A 16,656-nucleotide genomic window follows, 5' to 3' on the forward strand; every position below is an offset into this window, starting at 1 on the left:
ATGTTAACAGACATCGTGGGAGGAATATCACCCCCCTCCCCTTAATTTTATATAGAGCACTGCACTGAAGTCAAAAGTTGTATTCCCTCGCCTATGGATTTTCCTTTGCTGGAAGGGCCAAATCGTAATGCAGATGGGAACTGTCAGCTTTGTAATTCTTGGGAATATGTTCCAAAACATATCCTTTACCATGGTTGCTCTTGCAAGGCTATGATGTAGTGAAAAGCATTGGGGTATTAAAGCTCAGTTAATGGAAAACCATTAACACTCAGCCTGGAAAGAGTGGAAACCCTTTTGGAAATCATGCTGGCTAATAATACCTTGGTGAGAGGCCAAGGCAAGGGGGCTTCCCTGCTCTCCTCCACAGACCTGGCGTCGTTCCTGGGCACCTCTACGGGAGTAGGTTTATTGCTCATGAGCTTTAGCTTGTTGGGAATACAGCATATGGTGAGGCAGCAAAGAAGCGTGGAAGACAATGTGTGCAGCTCTGGTGTAGAAAGATTTGAAAGAAGAGGAAATTGCCCCTGAGCACGGGGCACTGGCCCATACTCTGACGTTCCTATTCCTCCCTGTTCTTCTTAACCGCTTTGAAACTCTCCAAATCCCCTGGAAGGTGCAAAGCAAATGCCATTACCTCTGCTGGTGTACCAGTTAAACCTGTATTTGGTCAGAAAGAGGTTTGGTCCTTTTAAAGCCTGTTATCCTGAACACTGGCAGAAAGATAGGCAGCTTTGCAGCCTGCCTCCTCCATCAGCGTTTGTGCTCTTTGGCCATGAATTTAGGAAAGGTCTGCCAAAATTCACATTATGCTACTCTACTGAAACCAAGGGGGCTTGATAATACTTTAAACTCTAACTGATGAAAATCTGGAAGCTCTAGTTTTCAAGAGAACGCCTTGTTGGCCAGAGGCACCGTGTGCGTGTGTGTGCGTGCATGTGCGCGTGCATGGATGGGCTCTCTTCTTTTTTAAAACCTTTGGAGTGAGTTTTTTGGATACTTCAGACGTCCCTTTTTCTCACCCTCAGATTGTTCGCCGCCTCCCCAGCAGAGTGACATATTGTTTGCAGTGGAATTTGACAGGCTCAGATGGCAGTAGCTGCTGCAAGATTTTTTAGTTCTTGTTGGTGCTACGACAGGTCTCAACAAATTCCCTCGCCCACTCGCCCGTGGTGCATAAGAAACTTTTTCTAGTGCGAGAGGAGCTTGCCCATCAGTTTTGTCAAAATCTCAGCTTTCCTTTAAGCATGATGCAGAAATTCTGGCTTTCTGAATGTGACACAGATCTGCTCTACAGCAGTGGTGTTTGCAGATTCAGGAAGGCAGACAGACAAAGGCAACCGAAATGCGAGCTCCCAAATAACCCTGTCTTGGCTTTGTGATGGAAGTGAACTACCTGGGCTATGTGCTGGGAAGAGGCGGTGGATTTCTGCTGAGGAGATCTGGCCCCATCCTGTGCGCTGTATTCAGTGCCCCCGTGTAAGTCCATCTTCTTTCTGTGTCTTTGCTACATACGCAGGTGACGGATCTGCAAATCCACCCGTCCTGCCTCAAATACCCACGAGGTAGTAGCATACAAGAAGACATCCGTGACTACAACATAAACCATGAGCTGGTCACCCATTTCTGTTTGATGGTGTTTCCCCTGGCCACCTTTAGGCACCTTCTTTAGGATGAGCTGAATTTTACCCTGAAAGACCCTATTTTTCTCTGCTTTCTCTAAAGGGATGCCTCCTGGTGACTTAGCTCATTGGGCCAGGGGAGTCCTCCCTTGTAGCCTCTGAGTAAGAGCAGCACGCTGGGCTTGGCATGCTTTCGGAGCGGGAATATTCAGGGTGGTTGTGGCAGGCAAGGCTGGTTTTCTGAGAAAAGATGTGTGTTCAGAGGCTGTGTGCATCACTGTACCCCTTGTATTCCTGCAAGGGTGAGGGATTTGGAAAACTAAAGGAAAAGAAGTTTTCCAAACCGATGAGGCCCTTTCCTCCCATTAGCTGAGAACTTTCGGAGTAGGGCATTCCAACCAAACCATACGTATTCCATGTTTGATTTAGACTTGGACTCACGAGGTTATTTTCAAGCAGTAGTCCTGGGGCCATCCCACTCCCAGGCCTTTCCTTGGCATAAATAGCATTAGCCTGAGGGTGGCCTTCATCTGTGCCAGATGCCCACAGCCACAGCAGCAGGAAATCAATGGGGCGTGGGGATATCCCTGCCACTGCGCTCCGCCGCTAATAGCTGTGGTGGTGTAGGAGTCCCTGTGGCATTTCCACATTACCTGGAGATTTCCCAAGGCAGGAGAAATCCTAAGGATAATTAAGCCTGTTTTATTTAGGGCTGAGCTGAGCCATCAAAGTGGCATAAAGCAGCCTAAATGGACCAGAGGATCTGGCACCTTATGTGAAAACTAATCATTTTCTGAGGTGGTCTGATAATTTCTGAGGAGAATATAAAATAATTCACACCCACATGTAGCTTTTAATGAGTAGAAAGGCCTCTCTACTGCGTGTTCTGGAATTGTGCTTTTTTTTTTAAAAAAAACAATGATGTTTGCATGCACAAAGTGAGAGGGAGACCGTGGCAGGAGCTTGGGGCAGTGTCTTTGTTGCTGTTTTCATCAGGGTTAAGGGCTCAGTGACCATTTGGAAACCTTTTATGGGCAAACTGGCTAGCAGCCAGTACTGCAAATTTGCACTCCTGACTTTTTGATTAGTCAGTAGTCCATCAACAGCAGTAGAAACCTGAGAAACATTTGCAGCTAACCATGTGAAAAGCAGGTGTAATAAATCAGGTTGTTCAGGTTTAGTCCCAACTGGGAAATGTGGGGATGGAGGTAGAAAACATTCCTACTTCTCGCACGGTGTATCAGAATACCTGCTGCATGGTGTGTTACCCCAGACCAGTCCCTCTTTCCAGCAAGATTTCAATCTATAACAGCAATTGCATTTCCATTGGGAAACTGCAGATTTCCAACAACATTTTAAAATCCACAGTGAAATTGTGTGAATGACAACCGTTCGTCCATCTCATTGCAGGATCAGGGCCAAAGCACGGTCTTTTTAAGCTTAAAGAGCAAGCCCTTAATCATTGCTGACTGCGCTAAGTGGCAGGAGCTCTCTCCGTGCCAGTGTCCCGAAGGCAGCAGAGGCATCTTGTCTGTTTATTTGCCTCCATCCCTTGGGGACCTGGAGTGCAGGCTGCACTGGCGGCAGAGGGGGGGACCTGAGCTCTGCTCCCCGGCTCCTGCCGTGCCTGTGCCTGGGCTTTTCCCGGGAGCAAATCAGCAGAGCTGGTGACAGCAGAAGCCATGAAAAGACTGTGGCAGATGTGAACCTGCTCTCTAATACTTTATGAATACTGAATCTGCTTTATTTTTTTTTTTTTTCAGGGGGAGGTTGGCTGTCTGTCTGCGTAGTTGCTCGTTATTTATCGCATCTGGAGTACACACAACGTTGGAGTGGGGTGTTGTTAATAAAAGTAGCAAAGATGCATCCTGGGATGTACAGTCTGGCCAGAGAGATACAACAAGAGAGGATAACAGAGCAGGATGGAAGTGTTGGTACCGTGAAGGCAGGTTCGTGTTACAAACCATGTAAGAGCTTCAGGAGCATGTTTTAATGTCACTCCAAACCCAAACGGAGAGTATTTTTCCCTAGCCTTTTGGATGGACTACTGAACCAAAACGATTTAGTGGTTGTGAACCAGAATTTTATAGTAGCTTCACAAGAATTCACTCTCCCCCAAGTTATGACATTTTAGGATTAAACAAAACCTCCCCGTCCCCCACAAGAACATGTGATTTGTCATCAGATTTAGAAATTAATTTCAGGAAAAATTCAGGAGAAGTGTCCTCTGATCGCAGGAAATGGCAATTTACAGTCTTGTGAGAAGGGTGGATGGGACAGGTTTCACCGAGGGGACGCACTACCTCATCTCCTCCTCCCCGACTCCTTACATCCAGCCTGAACATCACGGCCATATAATAACTTAGTACTGCCATTGCCTTTGCTGTTAGTGGTTCTGTAGTTAAATGGAGACCTTCAGGCTCTAGCCCTAGCAATTCAATTGCTTTCCTAAGTATTAAAATAACAAAAGAAACAGAAGCTACTGAAACAGGAAGAAGAAAGCAGAGCCCTTCGACACCCCCAGCATCAGGGAGGCAGTGAGAGCAGACACATCCAGGGATCGTTTGCACGCTCAGTCCTGTGAGTTGTCAGTGGCGGATATTTGACAAAAACCCCTTTTTATAGCAGTTTTAAGAAAAATTTAGTAATAACTAAGCGAACCGCTGAAACCAACTGAGCTGAACAAGGGAATAACAACAAAACAAAAAGCCCAGTGTGTGTCTGTTGCCTGGGGCAAGCTACAGCTGATGGATAAAGTGACAGACGAATCCTTCCCTCATTTCCATTTTAATCTCTGTCTACTAATTGTCATCAATATCATCAGGGTCACTAGACCACTAGTGCGAGTCTACAACCTTGTGCAGAAACCGCGGCTTTATGCCTGCCTGGCCCCCAGGGCTTTGCCCCTTTGCTAACCCAGTCTGTACTAGGGGATGCCTTGGAGGGGGAGGAAGGGCTCTTGGAGGTGAGATGGGTGATGTTTCCCAGCGTCACGCAGGAGAGGCTACTCTGAGTGTCCCAGCATTAAAATACAGGACAATTGCACCCCTCTTTGAAATGAAAATTATTTATACTGCCTTTATGCCAAGGCCAGGATTTGAAAAAAAGGGCAGCTGGGAATCCAGCTCCCATTGGAAGAAAGGGCTCAGTCCGACTCTTAAATCAACGACTGTGTGATGAAAGCATACTTTGGATCACACCCAAGGAGGAGAGAGTCAAAGCTTTTTGTCGGTTCTCCGCCTGGTAGTTTCTCTTCCCTTCCTTACTATAGTATGTGTAGCATACGCGACATGTCACACAGGTACCCAAGGGAGTGTCTCCTCATGACCCATCAGGTGGTCCCTCAGAATTTTGTCCCATCACCCCCCTGCCCAGGAAAAGCACCCGCGCAGTGTGTTGTAAAGGTAATGTTTAACCCAGGGGCTCCAAGCCAAATCCTGGCCTCTGCGCACAGCTTGAGCACAAGTTGTGCCCATGGCAACTACGCAGCGACTCACTTGGTTGGAAACCTCCCATCCCCAACTTGAAGGCAGCCATGTGGTCCTCCGCTTCTGCTGCTAAAAAGTAATACATTTTTGGCATTAACTCCGTACCTTTATCCTGCACCAAATCCTCCCTGCTTTGGAGGTGCTGTGTGTCCAGGTGATTTGGACAAGTCTCTGTGTTTGATCTGCTGGTAGTGCTCCCTCATGCCAATTTTTTTTTTTTTTTTTTACCCTGTACACTCTCCTTCGTCTCTTATTCACTTGTTCTTTTTACTTCTTTACTCCACTTCCTTTGTGTTCCCCTCCCAATGCCTCAACATCCCTTTAGTGGCACCATCATCTTCTTCCCTCCTCCAAATCTCCCTCATCTCTCCTGAATTCTCCTCAAATACTTTCTCTACAATTATATTCATTGGCAGATCACGTCCTTGTTCCTTCTTCCACCAGGTAACCATCTCTTGAACAGGAGATGTGAGGATAAAAATGGACTTTTCCTAGTTTTGCTGTTGATTTCGGATCTTGTGAGTTTGGTAGCTGTAGGTGACTCCTCCATTTGTGCAGCTGTAGCTGGTGACAAGGACTCTGCAGGCTCTGAAGAACATCTGTCCCCTTTGCTTGAGATTGTGACCCTATTTTAGGATGCTGTGTGGTTTTGAGGTTCCACATTTGCAACATGGTGCATCTACTGCCTTGGAGGAGGTAGCTACGGTTCTGAAGAGGGTCATCTTGGCCTCCAGGTGGTCCTCCTTGGCTTGCTATTCTATTGCTATTGCTTTTCTAATTAACTAGTAAATTAGGAAGGGACTGTTGCAATGTTACAATGCTTGTGTGTGTGTGTGTCCCCTCTGTGGCCATGTGGGAGTTTACCATTTTAGTTGCTGCAAATCTGTAAGGAATGGCTGATGTCGTCTCGTTCATGTTCTCCTGAGTGATTCACCACCAGTGCTGCGACCAGGGTAGGGAGTGGCAGAGACGCAACAAAAAATTACTCTGCGAAGCCGTCTGCTGCAAATCTTTGCAGAGAGTATCCCCCTGCTCCGGCGATGAAAATCTTCAGAGGCCCATGCCCTGTAAGTCGCAGTCCCCGTGGCTGCAACTCCAGATCTTTGGAGCTTATCGGTAACATATTTGCAAAGCTGCCCTGCTGTGATCACTGATCTCTGCCAGCTTAAATTTTGGGAAATGCTTTACACAGCCTTTCCCCTCCCTTCCTTCAACCCCTGCAAGTCTATATACAAGAAAAGAAAGATTTAGTGTTTGAGCATAAGCACTGGTCAGCCAATCTGCAGCGTATCTTCTGGAAAACCCAAAACAGGTGCTCTTGGGCCATCAAAGTCTTGAAGCAGTTAAACTTCCTTTCACCTCTGTTGCAGTTCCTTTAAAAGAAATAGAGAGATCTTCAAAAGGTGGAAGGGTGGCAGGCCAGAAACGTAAAGCGTGTGCAATCACTCAGATACAAGTGGCACCACTAAAAATTGCCTTCATATATCAGCTTATGGTTTACACACTGTGGCAGAAAGGACGCTAAAAGGTCAGCAGAAAAAAAATATATATGTCAAGCCTGGAGCTGTGACTCCAAAGGTGTGGAAAGACATGATCTGAGAAGGGTTCTAGAGGGACTGGATAAGTGCTTGATATGGCAGGATTTTTTATTTTATTTTATTTTATTTTTTGCAAGGGAGCTGCTTGCAAACGTCAGCACAGAAGCCAAGGTATATACTCGCAGTAACCTCTTGCTACGACCCCTGGTGACAAGACGGATAGTTCCATTCATCTGTGGGTGAACAGCAGAGGCTCTCTGCATTTTTTACTTGAAGCCCTGGATGAATTTGTTTGTGGAGGGGAATGTCACCGTTGTGAATGCTCTGATCACTCATGTGCCCATAGTGAAGTCAGTGGTAGGGAAGGGGGGAGAAGGAGGGGGGCAGAGCGAGGAGGAAAGCAAGCTTCTCTCTGGGGGTCTCAGGAATGCCAGCTTATATCCAGCAAAACATCTCCAACCAAACATTAATGGAGGATGTGACTTCGAAACGGAGGGATCAGCAAATATGCCGTAAATTAATAATGTGCCCTTTTAGTAGCAATTGCTTTATGAAAATCGGTAGGGCTTTTTTTTTTCCCCTCCACCCCGCTCCTTGTAGAAATAGCTCTGAAATAAGTGGGTCTCACTGGAGTTTTGTTTAAGACTGACCCCTTACTTTATTAACCGTGTAACATTTTAAGGTTGTTTTTTCCTCTCTGTCTCCTCCAGCAAGTCTCTATTGATCACTGTTTACAGTTATAATCCCTTTCAAATTTATCATCCATGACTAACACCACATGTATTGATTAGTGCTGACGGATGTCCCTGTATGGTATATACCCACAGTGATTCTGGCCAGTGAAGTACAGTAGATATATTTTTTTTCTCTCCTTCATTTGCTTTTTATAGCTTTCTGTTCCCCCCTTTTGTTCTCAGTCTGGCTAACCTATTTCACACAAACGTCGTGGGATTAACATGTCTAAATTTAGGACAATTTCTTTATTCCTGATGAGGTCTTTGGAACAGGAAGGAAAAGAAAGGGTAGTGGTGGGTTTTGGTTTTTCTTGGTTTTTTTCCTCAACTGCGAAGCTACTGGAAAGAGACAGGCCCTATAGGAGATCAGATTTATGAGGGACATCCACACGTCTTAACCTAAAGCCTAAAGTAACAAAGATGTAAGGGCTAGTTTTTTTAGGGACAAATTAGATGTCACTGGTGACTAAGGACAAGGTGTCCGAAATCTGGACTATAAATGGAGTCATTTGTCAACAATGCATTTTTGCTTGCCTGCTGCAACATTTCCTCCATCTCTTGTTGGCCAGAAATAGAGTTTAAGGTTAATTTCTCTTCTCGGCCACCTTGATTAAAATTGCATTTACAAACTTAAAAACAAATAAGCAAAAAAACCAGCCTCAGATGATGGAGAAGGATTTTGGTACAGCAGTAGCACATAATTTCTGTCACAAGGTATTTGCTTCCTAATGGCTTTAGGTAACCTGTGCTAAAATTTCTGCATGCCTCTACAACATTTTTTTGTCTTCCCTCCCTTTTTCTTCCCTCCCTGAAAGCCTCTACCTTTCAAATGTCTATTGTATTGCATGTTCCTTGAGAGCCCCACTGAGTAGAGAGATGTGCTCAGAGAAGTAGCAGCTCACACGGTCTAACCCCTCGCCGTGATCTGGGGACGTTGGGCGCTGCTCAGCAAAGTGGGGCTGCTCTGTGGCCATCATTAGCGGGCGCATGCGGCAATTTCGGATCTGGTAAGCGACTCTGCTGACTTTGTTCTCATTAACCCAAAGGTGCGAACTGCACCTTTCAAAGGCTGGGTTCTTTCCAGGTTTTAATAATCCATTTGTAACTTTTTTGGTCTGCTTTATGCAATAGTTTAAATACATGTTCTCATACATGCATTTTATTTGGGTGTAATAAGGCAGCAAGTATAAGGCAGAGTTGTTAAACCTCAGTAAAAAGATTTTTTTAATAATCATTTGGCATTTATTTAATATACAACCACTGTCTTATTAAATCTAACTCTTTAGATTTAATAGGATAGTTTACTGTATTATAGCGTTACTACTGCGACGCTATAGTTATGGTTGAAAAGGCATTTTCATTATAAACTCCTGTTTGCAGGTGCTTATAACTTCCTGAAGTACAGCACCTCTTTTATTTGAATGTGAAATCACTCACTGCACTTCTTAATTTTTTTCTTTCATCTCCATCTCTTTATCAGAAACAAGGACATTTAGATGTTAAAAAAAAAAAAAAAAAGAAAACCAGCAGTTCCTGAGGAGCAGCATTAGAGCTGAGCATTAAAGAGCACCAGACTAAGAGTTCAGAGCTTATGAAACACTGGACCCTGATCAAATTGCTGTACCCATGTCTGCTAAAGCATAAAGTTGGCAATTTGCTCAGTAATGCGCAGTGCCACTGTTTTGACAGAGAGGCGCGTTGGCAAGATGTGGTTGTCAGAAGGAGTGTTATTACTGAACTCCCAAATTCTTGTGATCTTGCTTGACTCTCTGTATCGGCAGAACGTGTATGGCGGGGCAGGGACTTTGTGGAGTATCTTTTCAATGTTATGCATAGGCGATGTCGGGAGAGTGCGATAGCTGTGCATGGTGAAGGAAAAAGAATCAAACCTGAGCCCCTGGGTTCGGTGGGAATATTTGTAGCACCTTGCAGGGCTGCTGGCCTGCCCAGCCTCGCAGTTTCCTGTGATTTCTTGGAAGAAATTGCTTTTTTTCCACAAGGGTCCTCTAAAGGGAGCTGCCCCTTGCTTGTGCCACTCACCTATCTGTGGCAAAGGAACTCTTTGCTTTGATTTTGTTTGCCACCGTAAACTTTACAGACATTGCCCCTAAACTGGATCTTCTGCAATGGAGGATAATAAAATATAAATCACAGACTCAGCTAATGTTAAGCATGTAACGTTGGTAGCTACACGGAGAGGCAAGTTACCCCAGGGTACCCCGCTAAACCCCGCTGCACACCGGCCTCTGCCTCACCACTGTGCCATCCTTCACAAAGCAGTTTGTTCCTGTTCTTCCTTTAATCACCTGTGAAACGAGTAGGAATGCTGCTATCTGAATACGTTCACAGCTCAAAGTAAATCTTGTGTAGATGGAAGAGGAAACCTGACATCCCCATAGTTTCCAGCTAGTATAGGCTCGGGTAGATGCCATGAAGGAGTTTCTTTATGACCTTAAAAGCAAATGCAGTGGAGGGCAGGTGGGTTATTAGTTTGTCCCAAGTTTGTTTGTTGTGCCCCTTTATGTAGATATCCGTTGGCTCAGGAATAGCCCAAAAAAAAAGTAATAATTATAACTCCCTTCCATGTGTGTGTGTGTGTTTCTCCTTCACCTTGAAGGTAAACAGAGGTTTGTCTGGTGTGGTGCTCAGGACTGGACCCGGGGTCGGTGTACTTACAGGGGATGAATTGGGTTAATTACCAGGTTTTATGATGAGCAAACAGGACCTGCCTTCAGCGGGGCTGTCACCAGGAAATGGTGCAGTTTTCTGTGCCATGTCCCGGCCATGCCTCCGAAAGGGCGAATGCGCACAGTGGTGACATCCACAGTGGCCAGGCGGGTTTGCTTTGGTGTCACTGTGGTTGACCCTTGCAACTTTACTCAGCTTTAGTAAACCTAGTATTTAATTGCTCTCTGGGCTGGGAACCACTTGTAAACAAACCTTAGCTTCAATGGAGACTTTATAGTTAAATAAATAAATGCTGACAAAGAAAGACTAGCGACACAAAAAACCCAAACAGGAGCACAGCACTAAACTGTCCCATAAAACCTGTGTAAAGAGACAATGTTTTCCAGTGTTGCAACAGCAGACTTTTTGCTTTTCCACAGGGTGAGTTTGCACGTGTAATTACTTTCCTTTATTTCAGTTATGGCCCAGAAACTACTAGTGGAGCGGCATGGAGCAGAGGTTTTTTGTTTGTTTGTTTTGTGGGGTTTTTTGTTGTTATTGTTGGTTTGTTTGTTTGTTTTTAATTATCACCAGGCTTAGGCAAATTGCTCTTTTGGTGATGGGAAAAGCCATGCAGGAAGACGGACATGTGCCAGTGTTGCAAAGGGTGCAGCATGTCCTTCCTGGCGTAAAACTGGGGCTGAGCAGCAATTGCTAAGCAGAAAGCTACTCTTTAAAAGCTGGCAGAGTTTTGGTAAATCTCTTCTAGCTGTATGCAGCAATGCAGTCCTTTTGCTTACGCCTAAACATCAAGTCTTTCCTGAGAATGCAAATAAAGATCAGTGCGGATTCATCAAAACAGAGTTGTTTAAATAGGTCTCCTGCTCTCCTATAATGCATTCTGGTTTTAGAAATACTAATAGTTTCCTCAACTAAAAAGGCTTTGCCTCTCTTATCATCAACTCTGTCTTAGTGCAAAAAACCCCCAAAACCCAACAGAATCAGTCAAACCCAAAAGGTATAAAAGGGTCTGTGGCTACAAGCCCTCAGCCTCGAAAGCCCTTGCTGCAGCCATGGGAAGGCTGAAAATGAAGGTTATCTTCTAGGAAAAACAGATAAATTAGGCACACTTCTGTGGGGCAGGACTTAATTTTCTGCTGGTTATTTTGAGGTACTACAAAACCTTGTGCAAAGTCCTTTTAATGTTTCACGAGTGCGCGTCCAGTAACTGCAGTGGTAACTCTTACCTCCATCTAAAAGAGAAGCAAATGCAATTATTTAAAAGTAATGGCCACAAATAGACTCATAAAATGGAAGATGCTCTGAGAGGTCTGAGCAGCCTCTGAATTTCCAGAGAACTTGTAATGAATTACCGTTGTGTCAACCCATTCTGTTATGGGCTTTTTTGTTATACAGGTAGACTGACCCCCTTTGCCAATTTTCATTTTCCTGCTGTTTTTCAGTAGCTCTGTGGTCACACTGCTAGCAAATGAGTACTATCAACGGATTCACAAGTATTCTGCAGAAATAGGAAGCCTGTCTCCTTGATTTTTTTTGACTGTGTTTTAGTACTAACAAGTATTTAAAAAATCTTGAAGACACAAGAACTGGGAATTTTCTATTTTTATTTTTTATGAGGATCATTTAAAAATATCCTCAGGTTCATTTCTGTGTAATGCCATGTGACTTGGCATGCTTCAGATTGTAGTTAGTCACTTTTTGGTAGAATTCTTTTATGGAAAAAATGTGTGCATACAATTTTAAATTCATATTCAAACATATGGAAAAATCCTTTGTGCTTGCAAAATGTGGAAATCTGGTCAGAAATAGGCTAGCTTGATCTTAAAACCAGTCATTTTTTGTTGGAAATATAATTGGAGCAGAGCTTGTTTTTTGGAGAGAGAAATTCATCTAGCCTGTTGACATTTCCTGGTTGGGTGGACCTGTTTTGAAATTTTCAATAAAACACAAAAAAGAGGTGAAGCGAAACACCTCCCTTGGATTTGTTTTTCTGAAAATGAAGTCAACCTTGGACTTGCCATGAGCCTGGGGTTGTCCTTTCACCAAGCTTAGAAATCTCCCAGGATTTTGGCCCAGTCCCAGAAGCTGAAGGAGGGTCTGGAAATGTAGATATTAAATTGCAGGTTGCTGGGAATATTGCAAATGTTGTTTGGGAAGAGTCTGTGGTAGCTTCCTTGGAAGGAGGAGTGATTTTCAAGTAATTTGTATGAAGATGGCTTAAAGTCCCTTGATTAAACTGTAACATTAGGAGGAAAAAACCCATTTTTTCATATAAAAGAGAAAAACCCACTCTCCTGATCATAATCATGCAGACTTTTGTCTTCTAATGGTAAAATATTTTGGTTATTTTCAGATGCCAGCCTGGTGAGCTTATTGGTTTTCCATGTGGTCAGAAGACTCTGCAGTGACCTCTACGTAGTTCGTCCTCGAATGGATCTTCTTACAGGTTCTTATTTTTTATTCTGTTGACTAATGCGTTTTTAGATATTTCTCCTGCATATCTTTTCTTTTCACTTCTTTTCTTCCTTTTTTTGTCTTTTTTTTTTTTTTTTTTTAACCTCAGAGGTAGCAATCCTACTGCTATTAGCAAGATGTCTATTATAGTGTCATTAAAAAAGCTATAGTCAGAGCATGGAATGACTCACATCATGGAGGAGTTAATAATTCACTGTAATAAAAGTATAAAGTTTTATGATAAACCACTCTCAGGGGAGTTAAATATAATCCTTAGCAGGTCACACACTGACTACAAAGCTTACATTTGTAATGGTAATTTGAATTTACTACATCGCCTTTAGTTTTTAAGCGTTTGTATGTCATTAGACCTTGTAAATTGATTTATATGTTCAACTCCAGTATAATTCTACATAAAGGTACAATAAATTTTATGGATTATAGATATGGCATCTAAAACAGTTTAGAAAAATAATTTTATTAAATTCACTTAAACAGCAGTGATGAACAGCGACGAGGATGCCAGGGTGTCTCAACTTCTGAGAACTGCACGAGGCGGGGAGGGAGCTGCAGGTGGTGGCGGGGACAGAGGGAGGGGACTCAGCCGTAACTTGTCACCCAACATCTCATAAGGGCTTCAGTGACACCAAGTGCTAATGTTTCGCACAGCCACAACTGTAGTTGAGTGGGACCCCCATGCTGCTCCAAACCTCCGTCTCCTTATGGGATGTGTGGGCTCCCCATGGAGAGGCTCTGTTGGCGACGTTGCTGGTAGAGGTGCAAGATTACCTGCAGGAAAGGATTCTGTTGTTTGTACCATAAACAAGTAACTTTTTTTTTTTTAATTTATTTTTTTCTATTTGGAGGCAAACCAGCCTGCTCTTGTGCACCTTTGCCTGGGTTGGCCTCTCAAGGATGTCTTTCCTCAGCACTTTGCCTCCTCTGCACTCTTTATCACAAATAGCTTATGAAAAATGAAAAGTTGTGGTGTTTTTTTTTTTCCTACCTCAGGCTTGGATTCAGCAAACACATTCATAAGAGAAGCCATTAAAAAAAGCCCATCTTAAACATTCTTTATTGGTATAATTTCAGCAAAGCTGATTGTGAGCAAGCGACTGTCAGTATTTTTCTTCTGACATAGCAGATCCTGCTCAGACCCCTCATCCCGTGAAAACTTGTGTTTGCATTCCCAAGCATGTTTAGCAGTGTAGGATACAGCTCAAAAACACTTGATAAACTTTACCGTCTGTTTTTTAAGTGGTTTTAAATAGTCAACAGCATTTTAATGCTGCTTTTCCTAAAGCCGGTGTAATTTCAGTGCTGATCTTCAAAACCCTTTTGTCTAATCCGGTATGTAATCTTTCCCATAACAAAACTTAAAAAGATCCTTGTACTCCCTAGTGGGCAGTTATCATTGTATTCCCCATCGCACTCGCACATTAGCAAAGCTTTATCCCATCATCGTTTTGTTTTTGAAAGCATTGAGGTAAATCTCAGGTGGCATCCTGCACTCAGTGGGTGTGTCGCTGATCAAATGACCCAGCCAGCTGGACAGGTTTATGTACAATTTGCTGGAAATGTATTAAATGTGTCTCGGGAAATGATTCTTTAAAATGTTCTCGCTGCCAGTGCAGTAAAGATTAAGACCTTGGCATGAAACAGAGAAAAAAATTAAATAATTTTCAGAAGCTTGATGTAAAATAATGATACTAGATGTAACTTAAAGTCACCGAAGGATGAACATTTAGGCTGAATTCCTACTCCTCCCTTGATTAATTCCCATAATAATTCAGGGGTCTCTGAAACTTGCAGGCTGAATTTGAGCCCTGGCACAAGCACACGGAGTTGTGCTTTATCCCTAGCAGGCAGTTTGCTCAGACAAATGCAGGATTACATAGGCAAAACCAGGACTTGCAGGTGGGCAAGCTCTTGCAAAAATAAACACTGTTATTCTCGTGTAATTATTTTTGATATTCCAATTCCTCTTTTTACATTCATTGGCTTAAATATTGTGAGGGCAGCATTTGTGCTGCTTCCCAGATTTTATTTGTGCCTGAATTTCATAAGCCAGTCAAGAGGACTTTACCATCTCCTTGCTTAACATATAGCTGGCTTTAAATGTTACTGCACACAGAGTTGTCGGGTTTTTTTTTTAATTATTTGCGCCTTTTGTATCCATCTGTATTTCATCATGATTGCCTTGTTCGGTTGCATCGGAGCACAAAGAGGCAGTGTTGCTGGAGTTTTCCTTGGCACAAAGGGGTAGGCGGAGGGGCTTGTCTGCCGCAGCAATGGGGCTTGCCCGGCTTTTGCCTTTTGAAGTGCCTCCATCACTGTTGCCAGAGATAAGGGTGATCAGGATAAATGCAAAAAGTGGATGTATAACCCATCTACCCCCAAAAAGTGGGGTTACAACGGGAGGGAAATGGCAATGGGTGCTGTGGGGTGTGTGGGATGGCTGCGGGTGTGCCTGCACTGAGGGGATGAGCAGCTGAGGGGCTTGGAGCACCTTCTAGTTTTCAGCGTCTAAAATTATGCCAGGATAAACTGTTTTCTGCAGTATCCTTGAACATTTGCTCCGCAGCAAATAAAGGCATTAAGTCTTTCCTCCTCTTCCAAATACACAATTTAGAAATAAAAGGTAATAACTGACGATATACAAACACTGAAATTTCCATTCTTCACAGATTAAATGATCCTTGCTGCAGATCGTGAAAAGAGCCATTAGTGAGAGAGAAAGGAGGGCGGAGGGGATTTTGTCTAGCAACAAGCAGTATATTCTGTGCTTTAATAAGAGGAAGCTGCTGGAGAACTGCAGGATTTAAATTCACCATGGACACGGCAGGTTGATTTTTGCCAGGGCAGGATGAGTGCGGGGGGACAGAGATGGGAGAGACAGGGAGCAGAGCTGGCAGTGACCAGGTGCCCTCCTTAAAGTTTCCGAAGTTTGCAATCCTCAGGGTTTTTTTTTGAAGAGCGTTTTAGCCCTCGCAGACAGGTTCTCGGTCCTCCTTTCCTCGTGTCTTCAGGCACGTTTTGAAGAAAAGATTTCAACTCCTGTTTAACGAGTCAATAGTAATTATTGTTTAGTACTGGATTATAGACAGGCTTATAGAATTAAACGGAGTTGTTAGGATGTCTTTACAGCTGGCAAAGAGTTAATGACTGCAAGTTGAGATGGAATAGTTACTGCCTAGACTGATTTACTATTTTATTTCTGTGCTGTCTGAAAATCTAATAAATCATTTTACTTTTATCTTGATAGTTAATTCTTTCATTAGGAAAATTAGAGGCTTCATTATAATGTTTATCAAGAGCTGGAAGTTTTTTTCTATTTTTTTGTTATTATTTTAGGATTGCACTGTTCACTTTTGCCAGGTTTTCATTTTCTTTATCAAGTTTTCATTTTCTTTATCGTTCCTAAGTGAATTCAGCAGCAGAGCAGTGGGCTGGATCAGACAGCACAGCGGACCTGGGGCCTGCTTTGGAGATGCCACCCACACTGTTTACCTTGGTTTCCTGAGGAGCTGTAGATGTTTTGGAAAATCAGGCTGTAAGCTCTTTAGACTCTCAGATGCATAGATTTTGAGACTAGAAGGAACTGTAAAGATCTTTTACTCTAAGTTTCTGGAAAATTCAGATGAAAAGTCCCCACCCAGCAGCAAGCGAGACCCCTTTATTCCCTCCGATGCAATGCAGAACACTTGCTTGATATGCTCTAATTTGACTTGAACATACAATTTAACCTTCCCTCTTGTGTAGTGTGTTGGTTTTTGCTAAGAAAACCTGCAGTGATGCCGTTTGCAGTATTTATCAGCCTGTTAGAAACGGGACCAGCAACCACCTACCCATTTGAAATACGCTGTACCACCTCTGTGGCGGCTGACCCAGGCCAACACTTGCGCTCACTCTTGTCCCCAGCCTTGCTGTCAGTTAATAATAGTGAAGCGAGAGGGCTCACTCGCCATTACCTACCTTGGTTGCCATCTGGTTTGGTCGTTTGCTGTTAATACAGATTTACAGGGTGGGCACAAGGGCCAACGGAGCTCCTCGCCTGGAGTGGGGCAGGTCTAAGACCCATTCTTGCTCCCTACAGTTGCTCCTTCCTTGGTCCTTCACTGTTGCTACAAGTGCA

The sequence above is a fragment of the Balearica regulorum genome, chromosome 3 (assembly GCF_011004875.1).
Source record: "Balearica regulorum gibbericeps isolate bBalReg1 chromosome 3, bBalReg1.pri, whole genome shotgun sequence".
Classification (NCBI taxonomy): domain Eukaryota; kingdom Metazoa; phylum Chordata; class Aves; order Gruiformes; family Gruidae; genus Balearica; species Balearica regulorum.